Genomic DNA, 12,671 nt, shown 5'->3' with positions numbered 1-12,671 from the left:
GCTCTTGTTCAGGGAATAGCAGGAATTGCTTGAGTAATACTCTTGTATATTTGTTCCTCTACTGTGTTTTTTAGTAAGAAAATTTTGTGATTAAAATCTTGATGCAATTTTTATATTGGAAAATATAAGTAGGTTTTTCTTATGAAAATGGGCTTGCTTAGTGGTGCAAATAGACATCAGTGCCCTATTTTAAATATCAGTTGACATTTTTGTCCTGATTGCTGGCTCTGGCCACACTGGTGTGAAGTCTAATCATTTCTGTTATATAATTTCTGGTACAGAATTTGAGAAACACTCAGGAGTTTGAAGACTACTAATTAAAAGCATGTTAAAGGTTGCACTTAAATATCTTCTCCTTCTTGTGTTTTAACACATTTATTACTGTTGTCTTTTCTTTTATATTAAGTGTCCACGCTTTCAGTGTCGTGAAAAGTGCCACCCTATGTGATCGCCTCATCATTAAAAAGTTACCTTTGCAGGATTGTTTTGCAAATAATTGAAACCTTCCTTTTATATTCTCATCTCTAAACAGGATATTTTTCAGCTTTTACCATGTTTGATTTTTAGTGAGGATCAAAGAAATTTTCATGGGGTTTTTTTTTCAATGTCATTACTGAAGAGAGAAAATACGAGTGCTACTTTTTTTTTTTCCTCATGTTACTTACAGAGATTATAAAATGATACTTTAGAGTGTTCATTGCTCTTCATCCAAGTGTCAGAAACGTGAAGTTGTATACACAAATGAGAGTCATGCACTCATTAAATTGGCATGTTGAAAAGAGGACTGACCACATAGCTGGCTATTGGCAAACCTGGGAACACAGCCTAACATGCTGATTGTGTTTCCCTACTTTAACTACATTGGAAGCCTACTTGTTGGGGAAAATGATATGCTGGTACCAAATGATATATATGATGTGCAACACAAAAGAGTTCCTGTTTTCAGTTTATATGACATGACCTGTGGGCTAACTGAAGAAAACATCAGTGAGAAAATGCTATATCTACAAGTGTTCCTATTGATACGTTATTTTTCTAAGATTTTGCTGAGTAAAGCTATTTCCATACATAAGCGTTTTGGCCATCTGCAACTGCTTGTCAGTGAGCCTGGTTTGAGAACACTGGTCGTAATTGTAACCTCAGGAATGTGTGACCAGCTCGTGGCCAGCTGTGCCTGCCCTGACTTTTCCCAGGTGTTAAGATACATGGCCACTTTTGTTCACTTTAACCAATGGGGCAAAATACAGTCCTTGTTTTTCCCCACCTTGCATTAAACCTAAAAACTGCTGGGTTTTACTATTTTTTAATATGTCATTGCAAAGAACTGAAGTTGTCCATGTTGTTTCATTATTGTGCATGTGACACAATATGCTTCATCTGTGTGATAGTATGCATTTAGAGAAATACAAAGAGGGTCCTCAGTGTGCCATGGTCTTGTTATAAGTTTACAGTGCTGTCCCTAAAAATCACAGAAATGCTCTTTTTTGTTTGTTTGTTTGTTTGTTAAAAAAAAGATTTTACTTATTTTACAATAGAATATATGTTTTTGCAGTTTAAGCCTCTTCAGCTTGAGTTTCAGTGTGTTTTGGGTACATTTTCTAATCAGTTTATTTTAATGATACATTTCATGATCATAGGAACATTAAATAGCTGTCTTCTGCATGGAAGCCAAATTGGAACTCCTCTTAAATCCAACCTGGAGTTGCCTGCACAGAGTGGTTTGTGTTTTGTCTTTACTTGTGAGGACTTTCCTTACTTGTGCAGCATTTTCCATATTCAAGGTGAGGCATGACTTGCTTGAAAGCAATACATATGAGCACAGGTCTCCTCCTTACAGGTGTCGTAGGGAGAGAGAACTTCTAGTAACCACCAGGACAAAATTTGCTCCGTGGGCTGTGGCACTGTTTTGTCAAGTAAAAAAGTGAAAGCATGAGATGAACTTATAGACATGATGTGTCTGTAAGTTAAACAGTGTGATTGTTATGAAGGAATGAGTCCACTTCTCAAGTCACAGCTGCTGCCTCTTATTTGCCAACAAGCTGACGTGATCTCCCCATAGTTGATACGGACAAGAAATGAGTTTGTAACTTAGACCAATTCTTCGTAGGGGTCAAAAGACACTTTATCCTTAAAAGTAACCTACCTATTGGGATCAGTTTTCATGAAATGAACTCAGATCTTCAAGCAGAGCAGGTCTGTGTCTTCTGCAGCAAGTTCTAAGTTCATGAAGCATCAATTTCTGCCTTTTATGGCCTTTCAAAGACTGTTGGTTTTGATCAACTGAATATAGTGAGGACACACAGATTCTAAACTGGTGCTGGGTTTTTCCTAAATGTTTAGAAGTCAGTGGGGGATGAGCACATGTGAAAAACTTATATGTGCCTAAATGCTTTTCAAAATCTAGTTCTTAGGGACTCAGAAAAGCTTATTAAGTCTTGGAAGTCAGTGAAGAAATAGGCTCCTAATACTTGCTTAGTCCTTGAAAAACATAACTATCTGGGGAGGAGGAGATCACACCAATCTAGTACTGAGATCTGCTTAAACATAAACTTGTCTTCTTACAAGTTCTCCCTTATAGCTGCAGTGATATGGAGCACTCTTGCATGATGGTCTTCCACGAAAGTCTGACTGGAACTAGATGATCTTAAGGTCCTTTCCAACCCTAACTATTCTATGATTCTACGTGCATTTTCAAGGGTGTTTCTTTAGTTAAAGTACTGGTTTTTGAATTCTCTTTAAAAATCAGGGACTATCAAGAGCACACAGAGGATCTGCTAAGACCCAGGATAAAGTTGCATGGTACAAATCACTCGTGATTTGTGCCTCTGACTGACATCTCTCCAGTGAAGACTCCCAGATATGTCCCAGTGTTGTGAGATTCCTGTAACTACTGGTCTTCGGTATTTCCTCTGAAACTTAAACCTAATGTTCAAAATCTGCATCAGCACTGAACTATTCTGTCCTTTGTTTTCTGTTCGTCAAGGTGGCTTTTCTCATTAGCATAAATCACAACGCTCCTGCAGCAGTAGTGTTGTCCACATGATATACAGCATCTCTGCTGTGGCCAGGGAATATTTACAACCCAAAATGCTTCGCTTTGCTTGATTTGGAGAAGCCTTTCATTGTTTCTTCTTTCACAATTTCTTGAATCCTAATGAGTAATTCTGGTTATAAGATGGAACAAATAAGAGTCTTTAAGAGAAAACCATATAGAATACTGTGATACTTCCATTATTACTATGCATGTTTGAGATGAACAAAATATATCAGCCGAAGGCAAGTAAAATGCACCTCTCAGGACAGACAGAAGTTGAAAAGCAGCAAAACAGAAATATCTGTAGTGCATTTTATTAGACTATGGTAAAGAAGTTAAACGGTTCAAAATTGTGTAACCAAGTCAAAGAAATAACATACATATGTGGAGTACGGATACACAATGTAAACAATTCCAAAGAGTGTTTGGCAGTCTTGTGGAATTTCCTCCAAATGCTTTTGGTTCAATACGAGTGAAAAGTTCTGTTCCACTATAGCCTTAGTAGATATTTTATTTTGGAGGAAGGAAACTTGGAAGCAAGTCTACATTTTTTTTTTATTATTATTTTTATTGCTTAAAGGTGACAGTAGAAAAAAAGTAAGATGAGGTGCATGCTTGTATTTCTTCCTACCTGGTCATCTCTCTTACTTTCATTGTTGCCTTTAACTTCCAGTCTTACTTAAACAAAAGGAATTAAAATGCACACACATAAGATATATTAATAAGAGTAATTGGTGACAACTGCTTACTTCATATGTGAAAGAAACTGATCTGTACACGTTTTAGTTTCCTGCCCTTTCTCAGAGGTTGCTCTTTGAAAGGGAATAGGTATTTCTGGTGCTATCTTCCTATCTATGTATCTTTATCGTAATTCTTCATTGCTATACCTGCTGAGATGGTCCTGAATGCTTTCTTTATGTGAACTTGTCACTGCTCATTGCAGGGGTGTGGGACTAGGTGACCTTTGAAGGTCCCCTCCAACCCAAACTGTTCTATGATTTTATGACTTAGGGCTCATAGGAATAGCAAACATTTTCTTCTTGTATGGCTTTTAAAGGATCAGTAAGAATTGCTCTGATTCAGAGCAGCTTTTAATCATGTGGCCTTCTGCTGCATTTTCATCACATACTGCAGAATAAGTAGTATTAATCTGCTTAGTAGTTGAGAGGAAACCACAAGGAACAACTAGAAGTGGATTTTTCCCTGCTTCCTGTAGCAGCATACGAAACCATTTGAGCAGAGCTGTTAGCCTTGTTCCTGAGAGCTCATATAAATTAAAGGTCCTGAGCACTAGGGGTTGTTAAAATTCTCATAGGACTCTTTGTAAGATGTTAACCCCCATGGTCTGGCCAGGCTCCAAACGGGGTAATTACATTCTTCCTACCTAAATTCCCCCTGCAATTGCAATTCGATGTGCTGGTATTCCTCACTTCCTCTCCTCTGCTGTGCCCTGTGGAACAGTTGTTGCATTTCATCCCAGAGGTACTTGCTTTGGGTGACGGATGGAGTGATCTGTGGATAGAGTCTATAAAGCATCTTAAGATCCTTTTGGATTAAATGTAATTTGTGATGCTTCATTTGTTTTAATTATCTGCTGTTTAAAATGGACTAGGTTAATCTGAGCCTTGTATGTGAGCGAACTGTGTGCAATGGACTTGGAATGGGACAGTATCAACAACTGTTCTCATTCCTTGTTGAACTCTCATTCCAACTTTGAACCCTCTTACCAGGGGTTTTTAGATAGAAGTAACAGACTGAGCTGAAAATAAAAGAAAGCTTTTTAAAGGGTTCATTGCAAAATACAAAGAGTACAAGCTCTGTATTAAGGCTAATATGATTTTTGCCTTAATTGAATTACATATTGATGTGTGTGTACACACACATATGTATACATATAACATTCCCTCTGCTTAAGGATTCTGTTGTAACCTTAAAAGCAGCATCTAAATATTCATGTTCTAAAAGTTAAGGGGTTTTCTACCACATCTTATACTAGAAATATCTTTTATTATAAAACCTGTATTTTTAATTAAAAATATTGCATACTAATTGGAAGTAGACTATATATAAATTTAAATGTTGCCTATAAGCAAGGGGACATCTCTGTGTTTAGTTCAATGTTAGTTTCTCTCTTCACTGGTGGAGTGACTCACACTAACCCTAACTGTACTACACGGGATATCTTCGTTCACACTAACTGGAATGAACTGAACCTCTGTTTCATGAGATCACTTAATCTGGTCTCTTGTACATAACACTCCCACTGCATTTCACCTGGTGTTAGTGTCAAGCATAAATGTTTGTTTAGGTGTCCTGGGTTCAGCTGTAACAGTTATTTTTCTCCTTCTTAGTAGCTAGTGCAGTGCTTTTGCATTTTTGTCTATGCTGCACATAGGCTACGGGTGAAAAAAGATCATTGGTCATCTGTGCCGTAATGTCCTCACTAATGAAATGAGATCTTTCAAGGTGACCTAAGCAGGTGAGTACTCACAGTGCTGCTGGGAAGGTGAGGATTTTACAGGTGACTTGTCTGGTAGCACAAGAAATGTGTTTCCAGTCCCAGATGGCAAAAATCAATATCTGACCTTACACAAGTGAATATGATGCACTGCCTGAGCTCCTAAGGGAATTCTTGGTGTTACTTTCTGAGTTAGTGCAGATCTCCAAGTGTCTTGACCCCTGCATCAGCTGATCACTGTCTGATGCTTCTAAGGAAGGTTAGAAAAGGAAAAACAGCCAGTCAACAAACTGAAGAAACTCGATGTGAAAAACCCCAAGAACACGTCAAAAAACCCAATCAAACAAAACCCTGTCTACTATGATAAAATAAGTTTGAAAGACTGAAGCTTAAAATGTCCTTGCAGGTCTCATTGTGTTTCGCTACACCATTATGACCATAAGATATCTTTCTCTTTGACCTGTGATGAAAGCTGAAATAAATTTACTTAAATATTCTACACCAAATTTAGCTCAATTTGTTCTATTGCTTGTTGCTTAGAAAGGAGTCTATGCTAACTACATACTCAGGTGTTAATATGAGTTATACCCATATAATCACACTCAGTGTGGCTTGAATAGATTTTAACTTGGAGTAGGAAATTTAGTTCTCTTGCCTATGATCAATTCAGACATATTCTCACTTAAAAACAGTTCGCTATTTAAAATTGAAATAACCATCTATATAGTTTTAGTAACATTTAAGAATATGCTTTTTTAGTTACAATGTATAATAGTAAATATTTGCATAAAATGTGGCGATGAAATGAAGCATTTTCTTATGATCATTTATAGATAACATTACCATTAACAGTTTAAACGTATGTTTAGTTTGTAATTCTGTTACAGAAAGGAACATAGTTTGTAATCAGTTTATGAGAAGATAAATAGAAATAGCTTTATTCATACTGATAATCTCCTGACAAGCACAAGTGCAATATAGTCTCTTGCCATCAACTCTCACATGCACTCATGTCTTCTAAGCTAATTTTATTTGTTTGAGCTTTGGCAAATCAGCATCCTTTTATGTTTTGTACTAGCTTCTGTTTCCAGGATGAGACACAAATTCCCAGAAACATTCATGCAGGAAAAAACCAAACATGTATTTTAATTCACAGAATATCTGTTTTATGGAATAATATTTTTAGGTAAAGGTAATCTGATAGAATAAGGCAGCAAAGGATTTATTTAAATGGCAGATGATTCATAGCTAGATACTGTGGAGGTGCATATCCCATAATTCTGTGCATCTGTGATCTTTCTTGGTTTTCTTGGTTTGTATCTTTTTCTTTACCCAACACTGTGGGGTAACTTTTTGAGTAACTTTACTGTAAGGATAGAATTTAATTTTTCAGAAATTAATTTCAAAGAACAATGTATTAAATTTATCTGTATTTTTAATTCTTTTTAATTCAGATTTTCTATTCTTTCAAATAGTTTCTGCTGTTTGTGCTTCCCTCCCCCCAGCTCTCAGACTCCATTCTTCTCCAGTAGATTTTCTCTTTTACTGTTTTTTTACTGCTCCTTCTTCTTGCATCCTCTCCTTTTGGAAAGAAAGAACGTGCTCTTCTTCTCATGCATGACTTTTTCACTGTCTCTTGCTCTTCCTTTTTTGTTATACACAACTGTCTCCTTTGTTTGCTTTCTTTTAAACTCTCCATCTACAACTTCTTTCCCCCCCCTAGCATTCACCACTCTCATGAACAGAAATGCCTTTTAGTCGCACTATAAATTCAATTGCATAGAATTCAACAGAAATATTCGAATGTAAAATTCAAATAAAAACGTTTTTTTCTCTTCCATGCAGTTTTCTACCTATTTCTTCTTGGTTTTTTTTTTCTCATTGATACCGTTTTTCTTCCTTCTCAACCTCTTTCGCATTCCAAACTCCAAAATTCCCTTCTGTGGTTGCATGTGATTAAAGGCACAGTCTGAAAATGACTTATCCTGAAAGTTCAGTGGATTTGCATTAAACTTTTGAGGGGGAAATAATTTTCAGTCTTAGTCAATGTTGGAAACATACCTCAGAAATTCCAAAAACAGCAGCAAAGCATTTTTTCCTGAGACCCCCCAACCTCATATTTAGGAGATTGTGTAGTCTACCCAGAAGAGCAGGTCATTATTGCCATTCATTGGAGTGAAACCGTAGCAGTATCTGTTCATACTCCAAAAATTCATCATCATTATGGGGTGCTGTCTCTAATGACTGCTCTAAATTCCACTGATTTTTTTTTTACAACCATTTTGTTAACGTGGTTGTGGGGACAGGTGGATATTTACACAAGAATTTCCTTGTGCTCTTGGGGAAACCAGCCATACCAGGGATACTCACTTTAACTGAAATCGAGATAAATAATTTGAGGGTGACTTACATAAGTTCTGAAACAGTGAACGCTCTCTTAGGAGGAGATGAGGGGTAGATAAATGGTGAACAACTGGGGAGCTGGCTCTGAAGCACGTGCTCATGAATTTGGACACCGACTAATCTGCTTTGGCTGTTGCTGGCGCTGCAAATAACAGCATAAAGCACAACCTTCCTGTTTCTCCGCACTGTTCCACCGAGGGCAAGCAGCGGCCATGGGCCGAGCCCTCAATGGCAGACGTGGGAGCAGCAGCTTGGCCAGAGCTTCTCATATGGCTGAGTCCGCACCCCCCATCTCCCTGCTGTGGCTCTTGTGGTCTCCGTGCTGATCGAAGCACAGCAGAGCATGACTCTGGAAGGGGTTTGCCCCCACTTGGCCAGGCTGGAGTCAATCTGTGCCATCAAGTGAAGCACGTGGTGGTGAAGGGGTGTCAGCTGCAGCTCTGTGGCTGGTGTGTGCCCAGGAGCAAAATGAGACACCTGTAACTGTTATGTTGTGCCATCTTCCCTGACAGAGTTACTGGACTGAGAAAATCACCTAAAAGACAATTGCTAGTATGGAGATGTTACCATTTAGGGTTATCTCATGCTGCTTTCCTATTAACATCTCACACTGTGAAGTGCTATCGGATCTGTTTGGTCTGGTTTTGTTTGTTCGGGGTTTTTTTTCTTCCTGTCAACTGTTTATAAAGATGATGAGCTGTATATGTGACTTCTCAAAAAGTTCTCATATTATTTTTGTTGGTTCCCTTAGAAACCTAATCCTTTGCCTTGTCTTGAAGTCATGCTCTTCAGAAGTTATCACAAACTTAGTGGTATCAAGTGTGCCTACTGTTTCATCATCTTGTTCAGAAATCATTCTTGCACTGTATCTCTTGTAGAGTATCTGTCTTTTCTTCCTTAATTGATGACCCAATAATCTAAATTTATTATTTTTTATAATCTAAATAGAATTTTTTTTAAAGCATCAATAAAATGGAATTTATCCTCTGCTTGCTCTTCTCAGATGCCTCAATTGTCCGTTTTGCCTTGACTTAGGTTGTAGGTGTGTGGTAAATCACTTGGTTACTGAAGTGGTCTCTGTAGCCTCTGTGTTTTGTTCCTGAAACACAACAGTGGTTTGTTGTTGAGGTATGTATCTAAAGGTAGCACCACCTTGTTCCTTTCATTTGCTTGGGCTTCCAGCTTACATGTGGATTCAAGACAAAACGTATGGCTAATGAAGGGTATGTTCTGATGCTTTTGGACACCAAGAACTGAAGGTGTAATTTAAATATGCAGAGAACCTATATATAAACATATAGTAATATGCACTTCATTCTGGAAACATGAAATTTCTTGTGTTACTGAATGTGCTGATATAAGTCTCTGTGTGTGAGTCCTACCAATGTAGAGTTTGATTATTTCAAACAGTGCTGCCACCCCTGCCCTGTGGGTGCCCTTTTCACCTCTATATCTGAAGACCTAGAGATTAGTAGCACCAACCTTCAACCCATTTTTGCAGTTTCACGTTCTGGACCAGAAAGAATGTTATGGGCTGCATTAACAGCAGGTCTCCTCATCTTCCTAATGGTCCTGTTCTTGCCTACATGGGCTGTTCTGGCACCAAATCCGTTTTTTAGATGCTCTGTCCCACAGAGCATCTAAAGGAAATGTTCCCTCAAACAGCTTCTCATCTTCCTCTTTTTGATTTCTTTTTCCTTCTGATCAATGTATGCGTAGGACAGAGTCCCTGCTATCCATGTCCTTTCTGGATACTTCAGTAGCACACCAAAGGCTGCACTCTGGGAAAACACAGCTCCATCAGAGGCTGGGAACTTGTAAGGAGCCTCACATGTCCATTGTGATGCTGGACCCACACTGAGAAACCATCTACCTGACACTGGGAAGTATAAACTAGTATAGCCTTCTGTATGGCTGCTGCTTCAGCTGAAAGAGATAACATGGAAAGGATCTTGTGAAAAATCTCGCATACCCTATGCTGCAAGGAGATTTAGGTATATTGTCAAGTTTCTGTAAAAGATAATTTTAGACTTTCAATGTAACCAAATGATTTATCTTCTGTTTCTCCTCTCAAAGCCCATGTTACATTCTCAACCATGCTAAATTTCATGCTCTCCATGTGAAAAAATCTTTGTGGCTCGATCTTGAGAAATATGAATTGTTTTCATTACTTCCTACACTTTTTTCATACCCTTTATGTCTTTGTGCCTGCTCCGTAAAAGTGATAGGCTTTATCAATCCTATCTTGATAAAGCCAGCCTTCATCTGTATCAGACTCTCCTAACTATATTAAGACTAGCTATCAAATAACAAGGAACTTACTAAAGCCCTGTTCCTCTGAGGCTTAGACAGCCCCTGCTGCTTCCTTAGGAGCTACAGCAGTTCCTTGGGTGTTTTTCAGGTATTGTTCTTCAGAGTTAGATTCATGCATTCATTTCCTTTACCTATCGATGCAGGGTTGTAAAAACGATCGGTAGTCTTCTCACTCTTCAAATAGCACTTATCTTTCTTAAAGTTCTATGTAAAATATCTTTGAGCCACATAAATGAGAGTCGGTGTGGAAAATTGCTTGGGGAACAAATTTAACTTATCCTGAAATATGTATAGACCTTCAAAGTAAATTCGTGTGTAGTTGCAGTGGTCATTCTGATGCGCTCCTCGCTCCCCTGCCACTATACCAATTAGCTGAAGAAATATAGATTCAAAACTATGAAGTCTAGGTTAAAAGAAGAAACAAACCCAACCAACCAATCCTGCTGAAGTGCACTTGAGGCTCTGCTACCCTCTGAAAGCAATAATGGGAGCAAAAAAGATATAGTCACACCTAAAGGAGCACCTATTCCAAGAAAATCTGATTGCAGGTGCATAGCAAAGATGCAGCTTATGAAGATCTCTGTGGGCAAAACATCTTCAAGATCTATTCCTCTATAATTTTTTATCACATTTGTTAAGAACAGGAGACAGTCTGACAAATTACGGGAAAATACATTGACCATAGCTGGTCTGGAATTAATAGTAGTGACTGGAATTAACCAGAGTCCTGGTCTGGTGAGATTCATCTATCTTCCTTATGGTCCTATTTGCTCCTCAAATGACCTCCTACATATTTTGGTTCTAATAGTTATGTCAGTATATTGGACAAAGTTCAGCAAAGGAGCTACACTAGTTTTATATTTTCCCAGTAGTTCCTTACATCATATTACTGCTCCAAAATAGCTGAATAGCATCATCATGTTTGGTTCGTGCTTTTGATTTCAATTCCCAAGTTGTGCAACTCTTTCAAAACCATTTAAGCCTGATTCCAACTTTTAGAGCAACTGTAATACTGAAAATGGGAAGAGGGACTGGTTAATATTTGTGTAAATAAAAATGCCATTTGCCTCTGTGCCTGTATGTGGACTGATGCTTGTCCAACTTACTGAAGCCGATGAGTAAGATCAGTAGCGAATGATGATCTTGAGTGATGTAGTTTCTAATGGAAAGGGTATATCTAAGAGAAGTTTGTTTATGTTTGACATAAGTTCGGCAGACGAGTCATTTCACGGATCTTCACTGAAATGTTGAATGAGCATATATAAGGATTTCTTTAAACCACAGGAGATGGGGTTTACGTGGCAGAGTTTTGGTAGCAGGGGGGCTGTAGGAGTGTTTCAGTGAGAAGCTGCTGAAAGCTTCCCCTGTGTCTGACAGAGCCAATGTCAGATGTCTCTAAGATGGACTCATCGCTGGCCAAGGCTGAGCCCATCTGCAATGCCTCTGGGATAACATAGTTAAGAAAGGGGCAAAAAACCTGTGCATTTTGCACACTGAGAGAGGAGAGAGAATACGAGAGAGAGACACCAAAGCCAGTGAAGGAGGGAGGAGGTGCTCCAGGCACCAAAGCAGAGATTCCCCTGCAGACCATGGTGCAGACCATGGTGAGGCAGGATGCGCCCTGCAGCCCATGGAGGTCCATGTAGAGCAGATATGCACCTGCAGCCCATGGAGGAGCCCATGCAGGAGCAGGAGGATGCATGTATTTAATCAGATGTACAGTCAAGGTAGCGATGCATAATGACTAAATACATTTGTAAACAGGTGCAAACCACGTTCTTCTTTCCCTGCCTGGAGAGCTGCCACTGTTATGTGATAGCTTAATATTTCAGCTAGAACTACAGCTGGAAAGGCAATGGTATTGAATGATGTTCAGTTCCATTCTGTGCTGTCGAAATTAATGTAGCCACATAAAATAATGCTAAAATAAGCTCACTAAATAGTCTTTGCAAAAAGCTGTGCACAAAAAAGGGATTATTTTTCTTTGTAAATGAGTGTACATTTTGGAAACCCTTGAGAAGAGCTCTGGGCTGCTGATTGAGTTTTCAGGTAATTTCTTTAAATCTGTATCACTCAAAGTCCTAAGCTACAGTTGCAAAAGGCCTGACCCCTGAACTTGTCACTACTGCTGCTCTCTGATGTGGCAAGTGGCCTTGGAAAATGGACCACTCACTGGGACAGACTGGTATTAACCTGTGATTGTTTTCCAGTAACACTGCAAAAGCACTAGGACTCTTGCAGATGCTGCATACACTTGCAGCAGAACTGCAGTACCCAACCCAGGACTATTAGTGACAGTTGCTAGACTAATGCTAATTAGAAAATTAGCAGTAATTTGTTTCCGAATTTCATTTCTTGGTTTCACTAGGTTCGTGCTACAGGTGCCTGGAAGCATGTTCAATATTGATGCAGTCATAATGTTCACTTAGCTTCTTGCTGCCCTACCTTATATTCAGAGCATCT

Source organism: Psittacula echo (assembly GCF_963264785.1).
Source record: "Psittacula echo genome assembly, chromosome: 6".
Classification (NCBI taxonomy): domain Eukaryota; kingdom Metazoa; phylum Chordata; class Aves; order Psittaciformes; family Psittacidae; genus Psittacula; species Psittacula echo.
The sequence above is the reverse complement of the archived record's forward strand: the minus strand, read 5'-3'. Positions refer to the sequence as shown.